Below are 23,286 nucleotides of genomic sequence, written 5' to 3' on the forward strand. Positions count from 1 at the left end.
TTGTGTTACTTTTAATATTTGTTTGTCTTGGGTTGGGTATGGGTTTCTGGTATGGGTTTACTTTTAATCTTTGCCATTACCAATTTGATTTGTTTGTATGGATAATACTAATTTTTTCACAAATTGCCATTACCAATTTGATTTGTTTGTATGGATAATCTAAAGTTCAAGGGTTTTAGGGAGCAGCTCAAATCTACCAGCAAAGTTTCTGTTTTTTTTTTCCCTTAATCGTGAAATTGCAATTCCTGATCACATTATAATGATCTCTGTCAGTTATTGGGTAATATAAAGTTCATGAACTGATGGTTCTCACTAATTGGAAATTTGGGTTCTGGAAGGGACAACTAAGCGGTTAAAATAACTGAGTAATATAAAGTTCATGAATTGATGGTTCTCACTAATTGAAAATTTGGGTTCTGGAAGGGACAACTAAGCGGTTAAGAATTGGGATTCCAGTTAAGTTCAAGAAGTTTATGGTTCTCAATCAAGATAAGCTTGGGTTGAACATGTGGAGGTGGAGAAGATGAAGTTAAATGGGTTTGTAGTAGGGAAAACAGAAAAGAAGTAAACAAGTTCAGTTTGGTTCAATTCTGTCCGACACTTCACTTCAGTTCAGTTTGAACCGAACCGAACCGAACCGATTTTTATCGGTTCGATTTGGTTCGATTATACCTTCATAATCAATTTTTTCGGTTTTACAAATTTTAACAAATTGATTTTCGGTTTTATCGGTTCGGTTCGGTTCGGAATCGAACCGACCGATTGCACAGCCCTATTCATGCTAGGTCTAAAAGGGTGGTGGCTTCGGTTTTGAGATTGATGACAATTCATTTTTCCTTTTTTTGGTGCTTTTTCGGAATTTGTTTGAGATTGTTCTAATTCTGGCCTATTTTGGAGATACAAAGGTGCAGCTTGAGTACTCTCTCCTTATAGGCCCCTTAGCAGGCGGATGGAGAGAGGCGGCTGTGGCGGGTGTTTCAGGTTGGTCCTACAGGTCAAAGACGTATTGGAACCAGTCGATTCCTCAAGCCACGCGCGGATAATTAATATTTCACTGAGAAAATAATTTTATATTTAAATTATGTATATTGTTATAGTATTGAATATAAAGTAAAATTAAACATAAAAAATATAGAAGCTTCTATTAAATTTGAAATATTTTAATATATTTATTAGGTATTTTATTTTATTTTTTTATCATTCAAGAGGAATTGCATTAATAAAGTTCAAAGAACAAAAGAGCGTTATGGGATGATATTAAAGGTTCAAAGAAAACAAACCAACACAATAAAATATAATAAATTAAATCAAACAAACTCGAATCGAAAACAAATAATTAAACAGTCGAAGACGGCCCTAAACAAGTAAAGTCACTACAACAGGCCTTTCACCACAGTTATCATTGAGTTGATAAAAGGCAAAATCAACAAAACACCGAAGAAGAAGCACACACAAAAAGGAAATTTAGCCAATTGACAGACGAACACTAACAACAACAAACTAAGGGAGGAGATGTCGCATATCCAGCCGAAGAAGGTCAATGGGAGCTGTTGCCATCGAATGTAGCGGTGTGGTTCCGAGTTATCGACATCTTGTATGTGTAGATCCTCCTTTCGGTAGCTGAAATCGAAGTCCTCTATCGCAGATTTAGCAACAGCTCTCTCGCTGACTTCAGCACGGAAAATCTGAAAAACACAAATCGACAGACAATAAACAAGAAAGAAAAAAAAAGGTCAGTACGACCACCACGACAAAGAGAGAACTGGGATAGATGATAGCATCAAAAAGGAATCCCCTCCCTCACATGAGGACAACGAACACGAAACGCCACAAATCGATCAAACCAACAAAAAACAAGAAAACGATGCGACACCCTTCTTCAAATCCTAATTCCTTTTCGCGATGCTCTTTTCTGATTCTTTGATTCTCTCTTTCTGAATCTCTCACTATTCTCTTACTCTCCTTTTAGGTATTTTACTATCCAACCCTTTATTTTTAAAATGTTCAATAAAAAAAAAGTTGTTAACTTTTTATATATATATATTTTAAGTTTTATTTTTTATATATTTATTCTTATTAATATATGTGCTTTGTTTTTCAATCTGCAATTCAATGTATGTATAATAGTATATTTTAATAGCATATCTCAATTTCAAATGAATGATTTGATATAATAAATAAATAAAAAATATATATATATAGGGGAAATGAACGCATTTATACAATTAACAACCACTTATTAAAAAAAAAAAAAAAAAAAAAAGAAACAACCACAAGTCCATTGTCACAATCCGTGAAAAAAATTAAAGCCAAAAGTATTATTTTCCCTTTGCATTCAACTTAAAAGTAAAATTAGTTGTTTATAGCTTGAATAAATCTTTAAATATATGTCTAAATTCACCTCTATATTCTTTATTTAGAATTAAATAAGTCATTTTAAAACTTTTTTAGCTAAATAACCCGATCACATAGCCAGCATGACCATGTCCACCACATCACAGTCCACTAATACACGTCCTATGCAAACGAGAAGTGAGGCATCCTGAAATCTAAAGCTTTCTCTGCCACGTCCTCCATTCCTCCTACCCCTTCATGCTACTCACAATAGTTAAAGACATCCAATGTAGAAAACTGAAGGAATTAAAAAACATTGCTCTTGTCCGAATGGGTACATGGACATTAGTACCCAGAATAGAGGAAGAAAACAGTAGGTTTTAAGTGGGTTTATTGCATCAAGCAAAAATCAAATGGATCTATTAATTGCTATAAGACCTTTCACATGGCAAAAGGGTTTCATTAATGACTAGGCATTGACTTTAATGACTAGGCATTGACTTTAATGACAGTTTTTCACCTATGCTCAAACTAACTTCACTAAGGATACTTCTTTCTCTTGTTGTCACTAATATTCAGACTATGAAGCAATTAGATATTTCCAATGCTTTCCTCTACGGTGATCTCAATGAAATCGTTTATGTGGAATAACCCTAAGGGTTCATTGACAAAGACAAACACGACCATGTTTGCCAGCTCCAAAGGTCTTTGTACAGCCTATGGCAAGCTCCAACGGTCTTTGTACAGCCTATGGCAAGCTCTAAGACAATGGTTCCTTACACTCAAATATGCTTTTCTTGCCTTGAATTTTATTCATTTTGCTGCTGATACTACTTTGTTCTTCTATAAAAGCCATTCCACCTTTGTTGTCTGCCTTGTGTATGTTGATGATATTATTATTATGTGCAACATTACCTCTATGATTCAACAATCTAGTCATCCAACAAAGATTTATGATTAAAGATCTCGCCTCACTAGACTACTTCTTGGGAATCAAAGTTTATCCTACACCATAAGGAATTTATCTCTCAAAGGCCAAATACATCGATGATATCTTAGCAAAAGCAAAAAAGGAAACATGCAATGGCATCAGTACTCCTATTTGAACCAAAACCAAGCTTAGTATTTATGAAGGAGAACCGTGGCTGATACAACTCTTTATAGATGTATTGTTGGCAATTTCCAATACTTGTTGTTGGCAGCTGAGGTATTTTGTTGCACAAGTTTCTTTGATTTGATATAATTGTTGAGTGAAGTTAAAGAAATTTTGTGTGTAAGATAAGAAATATAACCATATCTAAGTATAGGCTTGTTAAGTTTCATAAGGCTTCTCCTTTACCTATAAAAAGGAAGATATTATGCTGTAAAAATGTGAGAGAGAGAAGTGTGGTTTTCTGTAAAAGTATTCAGAGCTTTCTTTTGTTTTCCAATAGTGGTATCACAACCCAAATGATCTTTAAGGTCCTTTTTTCAAACCTTTTGTGGTTGTTTTTATTGAAATGAAGTTTGTTCTTATGAAAATTTATTATTTTTATCCTCCATTTTCATATTTAAACAAGCTATGAGAGCTTGAGTTTTTATTTTTTTTTTTGAGAGGTTTTTTAAATTTGTGAGAGGGCCTGCATGTCCAAAAACTATAAAAGCATTTATTTAAGAGATCCTTATGTCATTTAAATTTGTGAGAGACCTACATGTCTATAAACTGATATAAAATTATTGAAGAGACCCGCATCTCTATAAACTGATTTAAAATTGTGACAGACCTCCATGTCTTTAAACTGTGTTTCAAACCTCCACGTCTCTAAACTGTATTTCAAACTGACATGTCTCTAAACTGTAAAATCTTTGTTGAAAGGACGACATGTCCATAAACTACAGAAAATCTTTATTAAAGAGATCAGCATGTCCATAAATTATAGAAAAAATTTGTGAAAGGGATCAACATGTCAATAAACAGTAGAAATCATTATGGAAGAGACTGGCATGTAACCATACCTAAGTATGAGCTTGTTAAGTTTGTAAGGCTTCTCCTTTATCTATAAATAGGAAGATATTGTGTTGTAAAAATGTGAGAGACAGAAGTGTGATTTTCTGTAAAAGTATTCTGGAAAGATGAAGAAGAAAAAGAAGAAAAATTTTCTTTATACTATGTTTTTCTTTATTGAAGTTTGATTTCATTTCTTCTTCTTCTTCTTTTCCTCTCTTTTGTTATGGTATTTTGGATTTTTTATTATGTGTTTATTAAAGTTGAAGTTCCAGTATTTGATCTTTGTTTTTGTTGTTGGACATTTGATATTTTTATACAGAATCGTGATGCTCTATTTTATGAGTTTATTTCTATCTACTTTTAGATATTTATTTTATGTTTTTGGATATCTAATTTCAATTTTAGACATCTATTTTATGTTCTAAATTGAACATGGTATTAGAGCTTCCTTTTGTTTTCCAACACTTATCCCTCACGCATCCAGATGTCTCCTATGCTGTAAACAAGGTCTCTCAATGTCTTCATAATCCCAAAGACCTACAACTGGGTAGCAGTAAAATATATACTTAGGTACTTGCAAGAAACACAACATCATGGCATTTTTATTTCACGAAACAAGGGAAGCGACATCCATGCCTACACCGACGCTTACTAGGCAAGCAATCTCGATGGATGAAAGTCCACCATCGGCTTCGCCATTTACCTTGGCTATATTTTGGTTTCTTGGAGGATTCACAAACAACAAATAGTGCTAAAGTTCTCCACTAAGCAGAATATTCATCGGTCGAAGCAGCAACTATCGAAATCCTCTAGATAAAATCCTTGCTACAAGAACTTAGAATGAAAATGGAATAACACCAATCTTGTGGTGCAACAACATAGGCACCACTTACCTATCGACAAATCCAATTTTTAATTCTAAAACAAAGCATATTGAAGTGGACTTTCATTTTATTCGAGATGTAGTTTCCAAGAACCAAATTTAAGTACATTAGATTTCATCTCAAGAACAAATTATTGATGTTTTAACAAAAGCTCTCAGCCGAACCAGACATGATAACCTTAGTAAAAGCTTACAATCTAACCATTATCGTGCTTAGATTGAGGGAGCATGTAAGCATAACAATCCTATGCAATTGAAGAACTAAAGTCCAACCGCAATTAAAGAACCAAAGTCCAACCTGTCCTCTACTACATGCAATGATATTGTTAACATATGACTCTACTCATACTCTCTTACAATTCCTAAACTGAGCTGAAAACTATGAATAATTTCTAAACCTTCCAGGAACTACAACAGAATAAATTGTATTAGCAAGTAGATGTAACAAACTCAAATTAGGACCTTTATTATTGCTAGGTTTACGTTAGGTTAAGACTTTCAAAGCATGTAACGAGTCTAGCATACATCTAATATACTTAATATTTTATTTGTGATCTCAAGTGTTAAACACATATTTTTAAACTTAAGTATGAACATTTTACATGGGGTCTTAAATAATTCCCCATCAAACAATACACATATAATCAAGTTTAGAATTTAATACATAAGCTTTATACACTCCTAAAGATCACCAAATAGCCCAGAATAATCCCAAGATAGAAATATTTTATAGGATTGTTACCTAATTATTGCAAAAATAATATAAAATGTTGCTATTACAACTTGAATCTAATTGTAATCACTATAAAAATAATATACATAATAAATCTAATTGTTCGTCGTTAAATCCATTAGAAAAGTAGAATCCATCCGAAAACCAATCCCTTGCTAATTTGTCGGAAATAATTTGCAACGGAAAATAGTATTCGGAAATCCGTTAAAAATATTAAAACCTTTTTAACAAAAATTATTGCAAATCCATCAGAAATATTAAGATTATTTTATCAAATCCATCTGATATGGAACAGTTAGACTCCTATTAGGATTAGAATTATTTTTGCATATTAGGATTTTATTTCTATTGTAAATAGCCTCCCTTGCCTATTAGGATTTTAGACTCCTATTAGGATTAGGATTATTTTTGCATATTAGGATTTTATTGTAAATAGCCTCCCTTGGCTATTAGGATTTTAGACTCCTATTAGGATTAGGATTATTTTTGCATATTAGGATTTTATTTCTATTATAAATAGCCTCCCTTGGCTATTAGGAACTCACTTTTCAATCTTTGAGAAATTTCAATAAGACTTTTCGTCTTTTAGCCTATCTTTTCTCTTATTTCGTCTTAACCAAACGATATTGGTTGAAACTCCTGACAGAGTCTAAATAGTCCTGTATCAGATTGGTATCAGAGCGAAGTTCGACCATGGCAGATAATCAAGAGGCGCGACTTGCTGCGATTGAGGCATCCTTGGCAGAATTGAGGGAGATGATTGGACAGCTGACCCTGCAGCAGGGAATCCACCAACCCGCCACCACCACACATCCCCATGTGGCCGCCAATCCTGTGGCCGCCATTCCTGTGGCCGCCAATCATGTGGTCGACAATAAGGGAAAGGCAGTCACCTATGTAGTGAAGAAAATCTTATGCTCAACTAAACAGGAGGATGAGACGCAAAGGAGGAAGATTTTCCAGGCCAAGTGTCGAGTAGGAGTGTAACGACTCGAAAATCGGATTGCTACCGGCGCTAGGATCCAGGTCGGCTTAAGGCCGCCGGGACCCGTAACAAGCCTAACATACATCCTGAAAACCTGCTTAATCCCATACATGATCAACAATATACATAAAAATTAAAACTTTTCTTTCATTCATTATCTCATGTACCAATCTCAACCTGTGCATGGACTAAACATAAACATAACCATAACATTGACCCCTCTGTGGGATCTCATCAAAGCCCCAATGGGCGACATAACATGCGTTGAGTTAGTTCACATATACATCATAAAACATCTGAGATCATGTAATAAAAGGGGATAACAATACCCATAGGGTCAAGCACAACTTCTAATCCTCAATATCATTATACATAACATGACTATTCAACTTTACATCATCTTACAATTTATCATGTCCACTTCCTATCTATTACAAATACATGACTTTACTCTCCTTGACTTCTCTGTCTAGCCCGTACCTGCAAGCCTGGGGGTTAAGGGAGAGGGGTGAGCTACTAGAGCCCAGTGAGCAGAATAATGAAAAACAACATTTAAATTCTCATGCCATCATGTAATGCAACACATCACAACAAATCACATCTCGAATGGTATTGTCACCAATAGTCCTCTACATAATCCAACTGTGCCGGGACGTAGAATGGGTACAACCGGTCTTCCTCTTAATCATAACATATCATACAGTCCAACTGTGCCAGGGACGTAGAATGGGTACAACCTGGATTTTCTCTTACATAGTGCCAGGGACGTAGAATGGGTACAACCTGGACTTCCATACCATATCATGCCGTAACATAATAATACCATATGAGGACTAAAGGATCATCCAATAGCCAATCCACATCAACATCATAAATGCAATGCAACATATTCGTGAATTCTAATGCAAACAACCTAATTCATCACATGGCATTCATGATGCATGAACATGCTCAAAACTTTATAATTTATTTGCTTTAAATCGTAAAGGTTTATTCTACTCACCTCTGGCTGAAGCTCTACTGACTCAGAAGCAGCTGAACTCACTGCTGGGGTCCTCGGTTCCTCGGGTCCGAACCTACACAGGTGGACTCAAATGAGGGACCAAACAACTAGAACATAACTCTAAAAACATCCCCCAAAAACCCCCTAGAACATCATGAAACAATCATAGAAAAACATGCAAAAGAGGGCTGGACAGGGCACTTTCGGCGGCAGGTTCGGCGGCCGAAAGTCCCTCAAGAGCCGAAAGTCAGGCAGGTTCGGCGGCACCTTTAGCGGCCGAAACTCCCAGACAGAAGCGAAACTCATGTATGTTCGGCGGCCGAAACTCCCAGACAGAGACGAAAGTCTCCTTTCGGGGGCAAGCTTCGGCAGCCGAAAGGCTTGCCTCCCCAGCCATGTTCGGCGGCCGAAAGTCCTTCGGCTACCGAACCTGGTTTCTACCAAAGGGCAGAAACTTGGCTCCTCTTGCCTCCAATGCCTCCCAAACCTTCTAAACATGCATAATCCTACTCTACAACACACATACTCAAGCATACAAGCTCCTAGGGGCTTCAAACTATCTTAAACCCCATCTACAACACATCAAAACATACATTGTCCATAAACCAACATAAACCCAAAAACTCATAAAACCCTACACATGCATTTCTACTTCAAGAATCAACTTAAAACTTGTTAAAAACATGTAGTGAGCTCAAGATCGGCCCTTACCTCTTGTAGATCGAGAGGAAAATGACCCTAGCTCGGAGATGGGAGAGATTTGAGTTCTTGAACCTCAAAGCTCCAAAACTTGCTTTAAACTCGAAAATCTTCAAAACAAGATGAAAACTCATAAGAAAAACATGAAATCTCGAAGGGAGAAGCTCAAAACAGAGGAGGGGCGATGGAGAACTCACCTTGGCCGAAAACGGGAAGAAAAGCTTGCCCGTTTCGGCCATGGGGTCCTTTTATAGGGCTGTCCTTACCACCTTTCGGCGGCCTAACGTGCCCCCACAGCGCATGCAAGTTCGGCGGCCGAACCTTGGCTGATTCAAACAAGGCTTTCAGAGGCCTAAAGCGCTCCCAAAACCTCCTCACGTTCGGCAGCCGAACATGACTTTCGGCGGTCGAACCTGGCAAAGTCTCCAAAGCCCTCTCCACTCAAAACTTGGATTTATTTTCATTAAAAACCATAAAATACATCAAAATATTTTATAAAAATATGGTTTTACCCTTCTAGAGGTCTCCGACATCCGACATTCCACCGGACGTTAGGAATCCCGACACCGGAGTCTAGCCGGGTATTACATTCTCTCCCCCTTAAGAACATTCGTCCCCGAATGTTCCTCAACTAGCACATAGCATGGCATACATATATCATACATACAAAGCACATAAAACTCACAAGGAACAAACCTTAGAAAAGATAAGGGTATTGCTGGAGCATGGACTCCCGTGTCTCCCAAGTGCATTCTTCCATATTGTGGTGGTTCCACAGGACTTTCACCATCGGGATTTCCTTGTTCCTTAGCTTTCTGATCTGGGTGTCTATGATCCGTACTGGCTGTTCAACATAGGTGAGATCTTCTTGGATCTCTACATCAGGCTCACTAAGAACCTTACTCGGATCTGACACGAACTTCCTTAACATGGAAACATGGAAAACCGGATGGATTCTTTCCATTGAAGCAGGCAAATCTAGCTTGTACGACACATTCCCAATCTTCTGCAAGATTTCAAAGGGTCCGATGTATCGTGGGGCTAGTTTACCTTTCTTCCCAAAACGAACCACTCCTTTCATAGGAGACACCTTGAGCAATACCAGGTCCCCCTCCTGAAACTCTACTTGTCGTCTGCGGATGTCTGCATAACTCTTCTGTCTGCTTGTAGCAGTCTTGATCCTTTCTCTGATTACGGGTACCACCCTGCTGGTAATCTCTACTAGCTCAGGCCCTGCCAAGGCCTTCTCTCCAACTTCCTCCCAGCAAACAGGTGACCTGCACTTCCTTCCATACAAAGCTTCATATGGAGCCATCCCGATGCTAGCATGATGGCTGTTATTGTAGGCAAACTCCACCAAAGGTAGATGCTGCCTCCAAGAACCGCCAAAGTCCAGCACACACATTCTGAGCATATCCTCGATAGTCTGGATGGTCCTTTCGGACTGTCCGTCCGTCTGGGGGTGGAAGGCAGTACTGAAATCCAACCTGGTACCCATGGCATTCTGCAGACTCCGCCAAAACCTGGAGGTGAACTGGGGCCCTCTATCAGACACTATTGAAACAGGAACCCCATGCAGCCTGACGATCTCATCAACATACACCTGCGCCAACTTGTCCACAGAATAGCCACTCCTGACAGGGATGAAATGAGCAGATTTGGTGAGTCTGTCCACAATCACCTATATGGAGTCCAATCTGTTGGACGTCGCCGGTAACCCCACTACGAAGTCCATAGCTATATTCTCCCATTTCCACTCTGGAATAGGTAGCGGGTTAAGCATTCCAGCAGGCTTCTGATGTTCCAGCTTCACCCTCTGACACACCTCGCAGGCTGACACAAACTGTGCCACTTCTTTCTTCATAGCTGGCCACCAATAAACTTTCTTCAAATCTTGATACATCTTGGTGGCTCCGGGGTGAATGCTGTATCTTGCATTATGAGCCTCCCTCATAATGTATCCTTTTAGCCCTATGTCATCTGGTACACAAAGTCGACTCCCATAGCGGAGGATCCCCTTACTGTCAAATCTGAACTCACTGTCCTTGCCTGACTGAACAGTCCTGGCAATCTTCACTAACTCTGGATCCTCATGCTGTTTCTGAGCCACTTACTCCAGAAACACAGGTGTCACTCTCATCTGGGCCACTAAAGCACCTGTACCAGACAACTCTAACTGTAGACCTTCATCAATGAGCTTGTAAAACTCCTTCACCACTGGTCTCCTTTCTGCCGTAATGTGGGATAGACTGCCTAGTGACTTCCGGCTTAGGGCGTCTGCCACGACATTCGCCTTACCCGGATGATACTGAATCTTGCAATCATAGTCACTCAGCAGCTCTACCCACCTTCTCTGTCTCAAGTTCAAATCTCTTTGACTCAGGATGTACTGCAGGCTCTTATGATCTGTAAAGATCTCACATTTTACCCCATAGAGGTAGTGCCTCCACATCTTGAGTGCAAAGATTACTGCTGCCATCTCTAGGTCATGCGTGGGGTAATTTAACTCGTGCTTCTTCAGCTGTCTAGAAGCATAAGCAATCACCCTCTCATTCTGCATTAGTACACAACCCAGTCCCACACGGGACGCATCACAAAAGACTGTAAAATCCTCATCACTAGATGGCAGAGCTAACACTGGTGCTGAAGTCAACCTCTTCTTAAGCTCTTCAAAACTCTCTTCGCATTGGTCGGTCCACACAAACTTCTGATTCTTCCTGGTTAACCTGGTCAGAGGAGCTGCTATTTTTTAGAAGTCCTGGACGAACCTCCTGTAGTAACCTGCCAAACCCAAGAAACTCCTGAACTCTGTCACTGAAGTGGGTCTAGGCCAGTTAGCCACAGCTTCTACCTTCTTGGGGTCCACCTCTATTCCATTTTCTGACACCACATGCCCCAAGAATGAAATGCTCCTCAGCCAGAACTCACACTTAGAGAACTTGGCATACAAGCCATGTTCCCTTAGGGTCTGCAGAACCAACCTCAGATGATGGGCATGCTCCTCTGCATTCCTGGAATACACTAAGATATCATCTATGAAGATGTAACGACCCGGAAACCGATACCCCTCTGTAACGGCCCGAACCGCCACCGGCGCTAGGATCCAGATCGGCTTAAGGCCGCCGGGACCCGTAGCAAGCCAAACATACATACTATCACCTGGTCAAATCCCACACATGATCAAAAACTTTAACATAAAACCTGTAAAACTGAACATACACCAAGCTTGATCCGTATGCTACAACATAACTGTGAACATACACTTCCCCATGCTAGAGCCCTCATCAAATGCTCTAGCTGGGTCAACATTACATACAACAAGCCTGGTTCTCAACTCAACATAAAAACATTACATAACCATGCATCAACAGGGATTAACCAGTCTATAGGGCCAAGCACACTCTAATCCATAAACATAAACTCTACTATCAGTTACATACATTATCTCAATTTACATTACATCAACTTATATTACATGTCCACTTCTAAAACTACTAAACTGATACATAAACATAAACTATTACATAAAACACACGTCTCTTAATCTTTACCCTGCTGACTTCTGAGCTCTGACTTAAACCTGCAACACTGGGGTTAGGGGAGAGGGGTGAGCTAAAAAGCCCAGTGAGTAGAAACATAGAAAACAGTTCATTAATTACATGCTCTCATGAAATGCGTCATATCACAAAGAAATCACATAACTGTCTCTGGTCCGTCTCGGGGCTCATGCAACTAAATATTCCCCACGGAGTGTTTCTGAGAGTTCCTTTCTTTGCTAGCATCCTTTACTCTCAAGGATCAGACATGACCTCAAAAATCCCTCTGTCGGTGCCCGGCTCCCCCAAAGGAGCTCACACAGGACTTTCACATACATGACAAGGTGCCTAGTCCACAGAGAGCTCACAAGGACTTTCCTATATGTACTTGTCCGGCTCTCAAAAGACTCACCCAAGACTCAATGACAGATATGGGCTATTGAAGTCGCCTTGGTCCGAACCTCCTGAATCAACATCAAATAATGCAATGCGTCACATTCGTGAAACTAGTGCAATCATCCTATTACATATAATCATGATGCATGAGTATGCTTTAGGCATTCGATTTCGTACATAAAAGATTAGGTTTAGTTCTACTCACCTCCTGGCAGACGCTGACTGACTCTGCAACTGCTAGCACTACTGGCCTCCTCGATCCCTCGGGTCCGATCCTACACAGGTGGACTCGAATGAGGTGCCAAACACATTCTAACAACTCATAAACAACTCCCCAAAAACCCCTCTAAACATCACTTAAACATGCATGGAAAACACCCAAGAAACGGCTGGACAGGGCACTTTCGGCGGCACCTTCGGCGGCCGAAAGTCCCTTCCAGAGACGAAACTCGGGTAGGTTCGGCGGCAGGTTCGGCGGCCGAAACCCTGGGACAGAAACGAAAGTCCCTCCTTCGGGGGCACGTTCGGCAGCCTAAAGACTGCCTCCCATGCAGGTTCGGCGGCCGAAACTCCTTTCGGCGGCCGAACCTGGTCCCCTCTGGACGACAGGTCCGATTCTGCCAAGCCAAAAACCAAACTCAACATGCCCAAATCCTTACATACACTCTCCTAAACATGCATACTCACTCCCACATGCAAAAAGGGGCATAAACTAACTTAAAACCCCAACAAAACATCATGTAATCATACATTGGGCACAAAACTCACATAAACCCTATCATGCATATCTACCCAAACACATACATCAAATCTCCTTAAAACTTACTTAAAACTCATTAAAACATAAAGAAAAGCAGAGATCTACACTAACCTCTTGGAGATCGAGGGTTGGTGTGATCCGAACCTTGGAGATGTGGAGAATCCAAGCTCCAAAAGCTCCAAGCTCCCAAAACTCCGTTTAAGCTTTAAAACTCTTCAAAATAACCATGGAACTCATGAAAACATGAAGGAGATGAAGAAAGAACATGAAAACGGCCAAGGGAGGACAAAACTCACCTGAGCTCTAGAATGGGGAGAAAACTCTCCCATCTCCGATCTGAGGGCCTTTTATAGGTGGCCTGGTCGAAGACCTTCGGCGGCCTAACGTGCCCCCTAAACTCATGCAAGTTCGGCGGCCGAACTTGACTTTCGGCGGCCGAACCTTGGCTCGTTCAAACAAGACTTTCGGAGGCCAAAGGCGCTCCCGAAGCCTTCCCATGTTCGGCGGCCGAACTTCACTTTCGGCGGCCGAACCTGGCAATTGCCTCCTTGGTCTTTTCTTCCAAAACTCAGTTTCTTTTGCATTAAAACCATAACATACATTAAAATACACTTAGAAAACCTTTGTTAAACATTGTTTTACCCATGTTATACCCTTCTAGAACACTCCGACATTCGAAACTCCACCGGACGGTAAGAGTTTCCGATGCCTGAACTAGCCGGGTATTACATTCTACCCCCCTTACAAAAACATTCGTCCTCGAATGTTAAAACAACACATAACATACAACAAGCAAGCGATGCCTAACTTCTCTCCAAGAGAGATACCGATACGCTGGAGTAAGAACTTCCAAGCTCCTGAACTCTACAGGCTCCTGCTGCGCTACTCTGATACTTTCCTTCTTCCTCCTTCTCTGCTCTTACTTTTCTTTCTGCTATACCTTTTCTCTCTCTACTATCACTATTCTCGGTTCTTCTCTTTCTTCTGTTCCTAACCTCTCCTCTGCTCTAGCCTTCAGCAACCCAAAACCCGAATCTCAGATTTATCTTAGGAAACAACCGACTTTTGCCAGCTGACCCAATAGACCATCAATCCAAAGTAGAGGTTACCTACTCCTGGTAGTGTCCTTGTCCAACTGTTGTCTACAGTGTCTACAAAGACTCAAGGATCCATCCTACTTTTCCCGCACAACACTGGAGTGTTCCAGGGTGAGGTACTAGGTCGGATAAGACCCTTGTCTACCAAGTCCCACAACTGCTTTCTACTCTGCAGGTGCCATCCTGTAGGGATGGAAAGAAATGGTTCTGCGTCCAGACACCATTCCTATTCCAAACTCTGTCTCCCTGACAGATGGTAAACCTGACAACTCATCTGGGAAGACATCTAAGAACTCTCTCTCTCTCTCTCTCTCTTCAACAAGCATGGAGGCGGGTTCCCTGACCTGACTACTAAACTGCCAAACAAGGGTTAGAACCCTCTGACAATCCCTCCTATGCACCCTACGAACCTGACAGGCTGACATCAAACCTCTAGGCATCCCTACTCTGTCCTCAGAAGACTACCGCTGACCCATCCTGTCCTCCGAACTTGACTACCTTGTCTCTGCAGACCAAGATAGCACCGCGAGCAGAAAAACCCAGTCCAACCTTAAACTGACGTCCAGACAGTCAAGTCTAGGACCTCAAAGTCGGGTGGAAGGCATCTACCCTCAACTGACACAGAACTGAACTAGCAGACTGACTCTGCCACAGATGGATCACACGTGAGTCCGCTGACCCAAAGAGAACACTCTAGCCCAGAAGCTATCAACTCAACCTCTCGACGGCTCCTAGAGTAACTAAAGAAAGAGAAAAACACTAGGGTTCACAAAAACATGCACATCAGATCATTCAAAGTGAGCGTACCTGGCACCACTGTGTTCGATGTGTCTGCCTCCTGCTGAGCTTGGGTGAAGATCCGAGCTGAAGCTGACGGACCTTCTCCACGGGAACCTGAAGAATGAGGGACTGACCCTCTTCCTCTGCCTCGGCCACTAACCTGAAACACGGCTGGAGCTACTGGCTGAGACTGTACTAACCTGGGCACAGTAGGACACTCACGTGCTAGGTGTCCTTCCTGTCCACACCGAAAACAAGCTGTCGTTCCAACTCGACAGGCTCCTTTGTGCGGCCTTCCGCACCTCAAGCACCTTGAACTGCCTGAGCCAGAGCTTGAGCCACCAAAACCCAAACTAGCCTTCAAATTTTGCCAAAACTTCTTCTTCTTACCCCTAAGGGTTCTGCCCCACTTCGCTCTTCTAGTGGCGGCTGTACTCAGAGTGGAGGGATCAATCCCTCCTGAACCTGAGATCCTGGAATCCTGAGTCTGAGCATCCTCCTGAGAATCTCCCATACCTTCTTCAGGTACTCTGACTCCCATACTGACATCCCTTCTCTGAACATCTGACTCTACTTCCCTCATACTAGCTGACATCCTTCTTGGAGCCATCGCTTCTCTGCTTGCATCAAAAGACCTTCCAGGGTCCCTTGATGTTTCCCATCTGCTAACTCCCCAAGACTGCGCTCTTGGCAGAGCAGGGGGAAAGGTGTCCATACCTTCCCTCTCAGATGGAACTCCAGTCGATTCCACAGATCGACGAGCACCTCGCATTCTGGCTCCTCTGAAGAACAACACACAAGCAATCAATCAATCGTTAGTATCATACGGTTCATATGAAAACACATGAACCTACATACATGTCATACATGCATACATAGCATATCATACATAACATTAATGCACATGCATAAAATCATGGCATTACACATCAACATGCAAGACAGGACTCCTCATCCTATCCTAGTGGACATGCTCTTACTCTGAATCTTTCTTATTGTGCTTGCCCTTCTATGACCTCTAAGCTAACCTCTTTCCGATGTGCAACACACCGTACTCTCGAGGCCCAAAGCTCTGATACCACTCTGTAACGACCCGGAAACCGATACCCCTCTGTAACGGCCCGAACCGCCACCGGCGCTAGGATCCAGATCGGCTTAAGGCCGCCGGGACCCGTAGCAAGCCAAACATACATACTATCACCTGGTCAAATCCCACACATGATCAAAAACTTTAACATAAAACCTGTAAAACTGAACATACACCAAGCTTGATCCGTATGCTACAACATAACTGTGAACATACACTTCCCCATGCTAGAGCCCTCATCAAATGCTCTAGCTGGGTCAACATTACATACAACAAGCCTGGTTCTCAACTCAACATAAAAACATTACATAACCATGCATCAACAGGGATTAACCAGTCTATAGGGCCAAGCACACTCTAATCCATAAACATAAACTCTACTATCAGTTACATACATTATCTCAATTTACATTACATCAACTTATATTACATGTCCACTTCTAAAACTACTAAACTGATACATAAACATAAACTATTACATAAAACACACGTCTCTTAATCTTTACCCTGCTGACTTCTGAGCTCTGACTTAAACCTGCAACACTGGGGTTAGGGGAGAGGGGTGAGCTAAAAAGCCCAGTGAGTAGAAACATAGAAAACAGTTCATTAATTACATGCTCTCATGAAATGCGTCATATCACAAAGAAATCACATAACTGTCTCTGGTCCGTCTCGGGGCTCATGCAACTAAATATTCCCCACGGAGTGTTTCTGAGAGTTCCTTTCTTTGCTAGCATCCTTTACTCTCAAGGATCAGACATGACCTCAAAAATCCCTCTGTCGGTGCCCGGCTCCCCCAAAGGAGCTCACACAGGACTTTCACATACATGACAAGGTGCCTAGTCCACAGAGAGCTCACAAGGACTTTCCTATATGTACTTGTCCGGCTCTCAAAAGACTCACCCAAGACTCAATGACAGATATGGGCTATTGAAGTCGCCTTGGTCCGAACCTCCTGAATCAACATCAAATAATGCAATGCGTCACATTCGTGAAACTAGTGCAATCATCCTATTACATATAATCATGATGCATGAGTATGCTTTAGGCATTCGATTTCGTACATAAAAGATTAGGTTTAGTTCTACTCACCTCCTGGCAGACGCTGACTGACTCTGCAACTGCTAGCACTACTGGCCTCCTCGATCCCTCGGGTCCGATCCTACACAGGTGGACTCGAATGAGGTGCCAAACACATTCTAACAACTCATAAACAACTCCCCAAAAACCCCTCTAAACATCACTTAAACATGCATGGAAAACACCCAAGAAACGGCTGGACAGGGCACTTTCGGCGGCACCTTCGGCGGCCGAAAGTCCCTTCCAGAGACGAAACTCGGGTAGGTTCGGCGGCAGGTTCGGCGGCCGAAACCCTGGGACAGAAACGAAAGTCCCTCCTTCGGGGGCACGTTCGGCAGCCTAAAGACTGCCTCCCATGCAGGTTCGGCGGCCGAAACTCCTTTCGGCGGCCGAACCTGGTCCCCTCTGGACGACAGGTCCGATTCTGCCAAGCCAAAAACCAAACTCAACATGCCCAAATCCTTACATACACTCTCCTAAACATGCATACTCACTCCCACATGCAAAAAGGGGCATAAACTAACTTAAAACCCCAACAAAACATCATGTAATCATACATTGGGCACAAAACTCACATAAACCCTATCATGCATATCTACCCAAACACATACATCAAATCTCCTTAAAACTTACTTAAAACTCATTAAAACATAAAGAAAAGCAGAGATCTACACTAACCTCTTGGAGATCGAGGGTTGGTGTGATCCGAACCTTGGAGATGTGGAGAATCCAAGCTCCAAAAGCTCCAAGCTCCCAAAACTCCGTTTAAGCTTTAAAACTCTTCAAAATAACCATGGAACTCATGAAAACATGAAGGAGATGAAGAAAGAACATGAAAACGGCCAAGGGAGGACAAAACTCACCTGAGCTCGAGAATGGGGAGAAAACTCTCCCATCTCCGATCTGAGGGCCTTTTATAGGTGGCCTGGTCGAAGACCTTCGGCGGCCTAACGTGCCCCCTAAACTCATGCAAGTTCGGCGGCCGAACTTGACTTTCGGCGGCCGAACCTTGGCTCGTTCAAATAAGACTTTCGGAGGCCAAAGGCGCTCCCGAAGCCTTCCCATGTTCGGCGGCCGAACTTCACTTTCGGCGGCCGAACCTGGCAATTGCCTCCTTGGTCTTTTCTTCCAAAACTCAGTTTCTTTTGCATTAAAACCATAACATACATTAAAATACACTTAGAAAACCTTTGTTAAACATTGTTTTACCCATGTTATACCCTTCTAGAACACTCCGACATTCGAAACTCCACCGGACGGTAAGAGTTTCCGATGCCTGAACTAGCCGGGTATTACAGAAGACAATAACAAAGTGATCCAGGTATTGGCTAAACACTCTATTCATGAGATCCATGAATGCTGCAGGGGCATTGGTTAACCCGAACGGCATTACAAGGAACTCAAAATGCCCATATCTGGTCCTGAAAGCTGTCTTTGGCACATCTTCTTCTCTAATCCTCAGCTGATGATACCCAGATCTCAGATCTATTTTGGAGAAACAGCCCGCTCCTGCTAGCTGATCGAATAGATCGTCGATCCTTGGTAATGGGTACCTATTCTTGGTAGTGACTTTGTTCAACTGCCTGTAGTCGATACAAAGTCTAAGGGATCCATCCTTCTTTCTGACAAACAAGACTGGTGCACCCCAAGGTGAGGTGCTCGGTCGGATGAAGCCCTTTTCTACCAGCTCTTGCAACTGTTCCTTCAATTCCTTCAACTCAGCTGGAGCCATCCTGTAGGGAGGGATAGAGATCGGTCGGCTTCCAGGCATCAGTTCTATCTCGAACTCTATCTCCCTAGCAGGTGGTAAACCTGGCAGCTCGTCTGAGAAGACGTCTAGAAACTCTCTAACCACTGGCACCGAGGCGGGCTCTCTAACCTGACTGCTAAGCTCTCTCACATGAGCCAAATACCCCTGACATCCCTTCCTAAGCAACCTACGAGCCTGAAGAGCTAATATTAGACCTCTAGGTGTACCCCTCCTGTCTCCCCTGAAGACCACCTCTGACCCATCCTGACCTCTGAACCTGACTACCTTGTCCCTGTAGTCCAAGGTAGAACCATGGGTAGATAACCAGTCCATCCCTAGAATGACGTCAAAATCTGTCAAGTCTAGAACCACAAGGTCGGCAGAAAGGCATCTTCCCTCAACAAAGACTGGACTGCACTGGCAGACTGACTCTGCCACTGATGGATCACACTTGGGTCCACTGACCCAGAGAGGACACTCTAACCCAGAGATCATCAAACCCAACCTCTCGACGGCTCTCGGACCAATAAAAGAATGAGATGCACCAGGGTCCATCAAGGCATACACATCTGAACAACCAATGACTAAGTTACCTGCCACCACGGTGTTAGATGCATCTGCCTCCTGTTGAGTCATGGTGAAGATCCGTACTGGAGCTGATGGACCTTCACCTCTGAAACCAGCTGAAGAAGAGGCTGCTCCTCTCCCTCTACCTCTGCCACTGGCCTGAGTCGTGGCTGGAGCTGCTGGCTGCGCCACACTACCCGAAGCTGTCTGCTGGGACTGCGTTCCAAAAGCTGCCCTAGGACACTCCCGAGCCATGTGTCCCTCTGTAACGACCCGAAAATCGGACCGCTACTGGCGCTAGGATCCAGGTCGACTTAAGGCCGCTGGGACCCGTTGCAAGCCTAACATACCTCCTGAGAACCTGTTTAATCCCATACATGATCAACAACACACATAAAAATTAAAACTTTCCTTTCATTCAAACATCAAACTCAACTTGTGCATGCACTGTACATAAACATAATCATAAGCATGACCCCTCTGTGGGATCTCATCAATGCCCCAATGGGGCGATACATCATAAGTTGAGTTGGTTTGCATAGTCATCATAAAATATCTAAGATCATGTATTAAAAGGGATAGCTTATACATATAGTCAAGCACAACCTCTAATCCTCAAAGTCATTACATGACTAAAAATGTACTTTTTCATAACATTAATACATTTATCATGTCCACACTATCTATTACAAACACTTGACTTCATTACTCTTACGGATCTCCTGGTCTACCCTGTACCTGCAAATCCTGGGGAAAATGGGAGAGGGGTGAGCTACTAGAGCCCAGTGAGCAGAATAATAAAAACATTTAAATCATATGGCATCATGGAATGCATCACATCACAGCTAATCACATCAAGGATGAACTTGTCACCAATAGTCCTCTACATAGTCCAACTGTGCCAGAACGTAGAATGGGTCCTGGTCTTTCCCTTACATGGTGCTAGTGAACGTAGAATGGGTCCCACTGGTCTTACATTCCGTACCGTACATATCACATCGTCATATCATAGATCGAGGGCTTTGGATCATCCAACGTTCATCCACATCAATCAACAATAAAGTATGCAATGCAACATATTCGTGAATTCTAATGCAAACAACCTAATACATCTCATGGCATTCATGATGCGTGAATCATGCTAAAAAGTCCATTATTTGCTTTAAAACATAATGAGTTATTCCACTCACCTCTGGGTAGCTCTGACCAGACACTGGAGCAGCTGACTCAATGCTGGGGTCCTCGGTTCCTCGGGTCCGAACCTACACAGGTGGACTCAAATGAGGGACCAAACAAACATGAACATAACTCTAAACTACTCCCCAAAAACCCCCTAAAACATCATGAAACAATCATAGAAAAACATTCAAGAGAGGGCTGAACAGGGCACTTTCGGCGGCAGGTTCGGCGGCCGAAAGTCCCTCCAGAGCCGAAAGTCAGGCAGGTTCGGCGGCACCTTCGGCGGCCGAAACTCCCAGACAGAGGCGAAACTCATGCATGTTCGGCGGCACTTTCGGCGGCCGAAACTCCCAGACAGAGACGAAAGTCCTCTTTCGGGGGAAAGCTTCGGCAGCCGAAGGCTGCCTCCACAAGCATGTTCGGCGGCCGAAAGTTCCTTCGGCTACCGAACCTGGTTTCTCCCTTAGTGGCAGAAACTCAGCTCTTCTATGCACATTGCCTCCAAAACTACCCAATCAAGCATAAACCTATTCTACAACATTCCCAAACATACACAAACAAGCATACAAGTTCCTAGGGGCATCAAACCATCAAAAACCCCAACTACAACACCTCAAGCAACACACATTGTTCATAAACACATATAAAACCCATAAACCTAACTATGAGCTAAACATGCATTCTACCCCATAGATCCACTTAAAACTTACTTAAAACATGCAATGAGCTTAAGATCGGCTCTTACCTCGTGGAGATCGAGAGAGAGACGACCTAAATCGGAGATGGGAGGGGTTGAGTTCTCTTGAACCTCAAAGCTCCAAAACTTTGCTCAAAGCTTGAAAATCTTCAAAACAAAGTAAAAACTCATGAAAATCGAGTAGGATTGGAAGGAAAGAACTCAAGATCGGTGAGGGACGGCGGAGAGCTCACCTTGGCTGTAATACCCGGCTAGATTCCGGCATCGGAATCCCTACCTTCCGGCGGAATCTCCGTTGGGATATGGAATTTTGAGGATGCCAGAGTCTTCTAGAGGGGTAAAATGTGATTTCTAAAATGATTTTTACTGATTTCATGGTTTTAAATCGAAAAAAAAAAAAAAAGAAGTGAGTTTTGAAAAGAAAAGACCAAGGAGGTTTTTACCAGGTTCGGCCGCCGAAAGTGAAGTTCGGCCGCCGAACATGAGTTGGTTTCGGGAGTGCTTTTGGCCTCCGAAAGCTATGTTAGAACAAACCAGGTTCGGCCGCCGAACCTCAAGTTCGGCCGCCGAACATGGGGGTGTTTTGCATGCACGTTAGGCCGCCGAAGGAGGTTTGGCTGGCCACCTATAAAAGCCCCACAGACCGAAAATGGGCGAGTTTTCTCCCCATTCTCGAGCTCAGGTGAGTTTTAGTCCTCCTTTGGTCGTTTTCATGTTTTTCTCTACCCATCCTTCAAGTTTTCATGAGATCTACCATTTGTTTTGAAGTTTTGAAGTTTTGATCAAGGTTTTGAGAGCTTGGAGACTTGTAGAGCTTGGGTCCTCCATATCTCAAGCTTTGGGTCACACCAACCCTCGATCTTCAAGAGGTAAGTGTGGATCCTTGTTTCTCTACTGTTTTAATGAAGTTTTAAGTGAGTTTATGGGAGTTTTATGGGTAGATATGCATGTTAGGGTTTATGTGGGTTTTATGCCCAATGTATGATAATGTTTGTTCTTGTGATGTTTGTGTTGGGGTTAAGTTAGTTTCCAAGCCCCTTGGACATGTGGTAGAGAGTATGCATGATTGGGAGAGAGTATGTGAGGTTTGGTTTGCTTTGATGGTTTTGGCCTATGTGGGTCATAAACTATCTAGGTATGTTTTGATGTTATTTTTGGAGTTTAATCAAGCTATTAAGCTCCTTTGTGCATAGTTGAGGATGTATGCATGTGTTTGAGAAGTTGGGTGCTTGTTTTGGGGTGTATGGAAGGTTTGGAAGGCTTGAAATGCACAAGGGCTGAGTTCTGGATGAACTCAGGTTCGGCCGCCGAAGGTGGTTTCGGCCGCCGAACCTGCCTGAGGATGCAGGGATTGGCCGCCTAACCTTGCCCCCGAAAGTTGAGTTTTGGCTTGAAAGCAGACTTTCGGCCGCCGAAGGTAAATGTTCGACCGCCGAAAGTGCCTGACTTTCGTCTCTGGAGAGAGATTTCGGCCGCCGAAGGTGCCGCCGAACCTGCCTGACTTTCGTCTCTGTCTGGGACTTTCGGCCGCCGAAAGTGCCGCCGAAAGTGCCGCCGAAAGTGCCCTGTCCAGCCTTTTCTTGGGTGTTTTATGTGCATGTTTCTATGATGTTTTAGGGGGTTTTTGGGGAGTTGTTTATGAGTTGTTTAGAGTATGTTTGGCACCTCACTGGAGTCCACCTGTGTAGGATCGGACCCGAGGATCCGAGGTGTTTAGCAGTGTCAGCCGTTTC

General features: G+C 42.7%; 1 long non-coding RNA gene across 1 annotated transcript; it reads right to left on the reverse strand.

The window, feature by feature from the left end:
- Positions 1 to 1,264: 1,264 nt before the first annotated feature.
- Positions 1,265 to 2,090, reverse strand: LOC110628777. The gene is made up of 2 exons (XR_002490119.2): positions 1,805 to 2,090; positions 1,265 to 1,685 (listed from the first exon to the last, which is right to left on the reverse strand). It is a non-coding gene; the product is annotated as an uncharacterized LOC110628777 (long non-coding RNA).
- Between the last annotated feature and the right edge of the window lie 21,196 nt (positions 2,091 to 23,286).

The sequence above is a fragment of the Manihot esculenta genome, chromosome 12 (genome assembly GCF_001659605.2).
Source record: "Manihot esculenta cultivar AM560-2 chromosome 12, M.esculenta_v8, whole genome shotgun sequence".
NCBI lineage: Eukaryota > Viridiplantae > Streptophyta > Magnoliopsida > Malpighiales > Euphorbiaceae > Manihot > Manihot esculenta.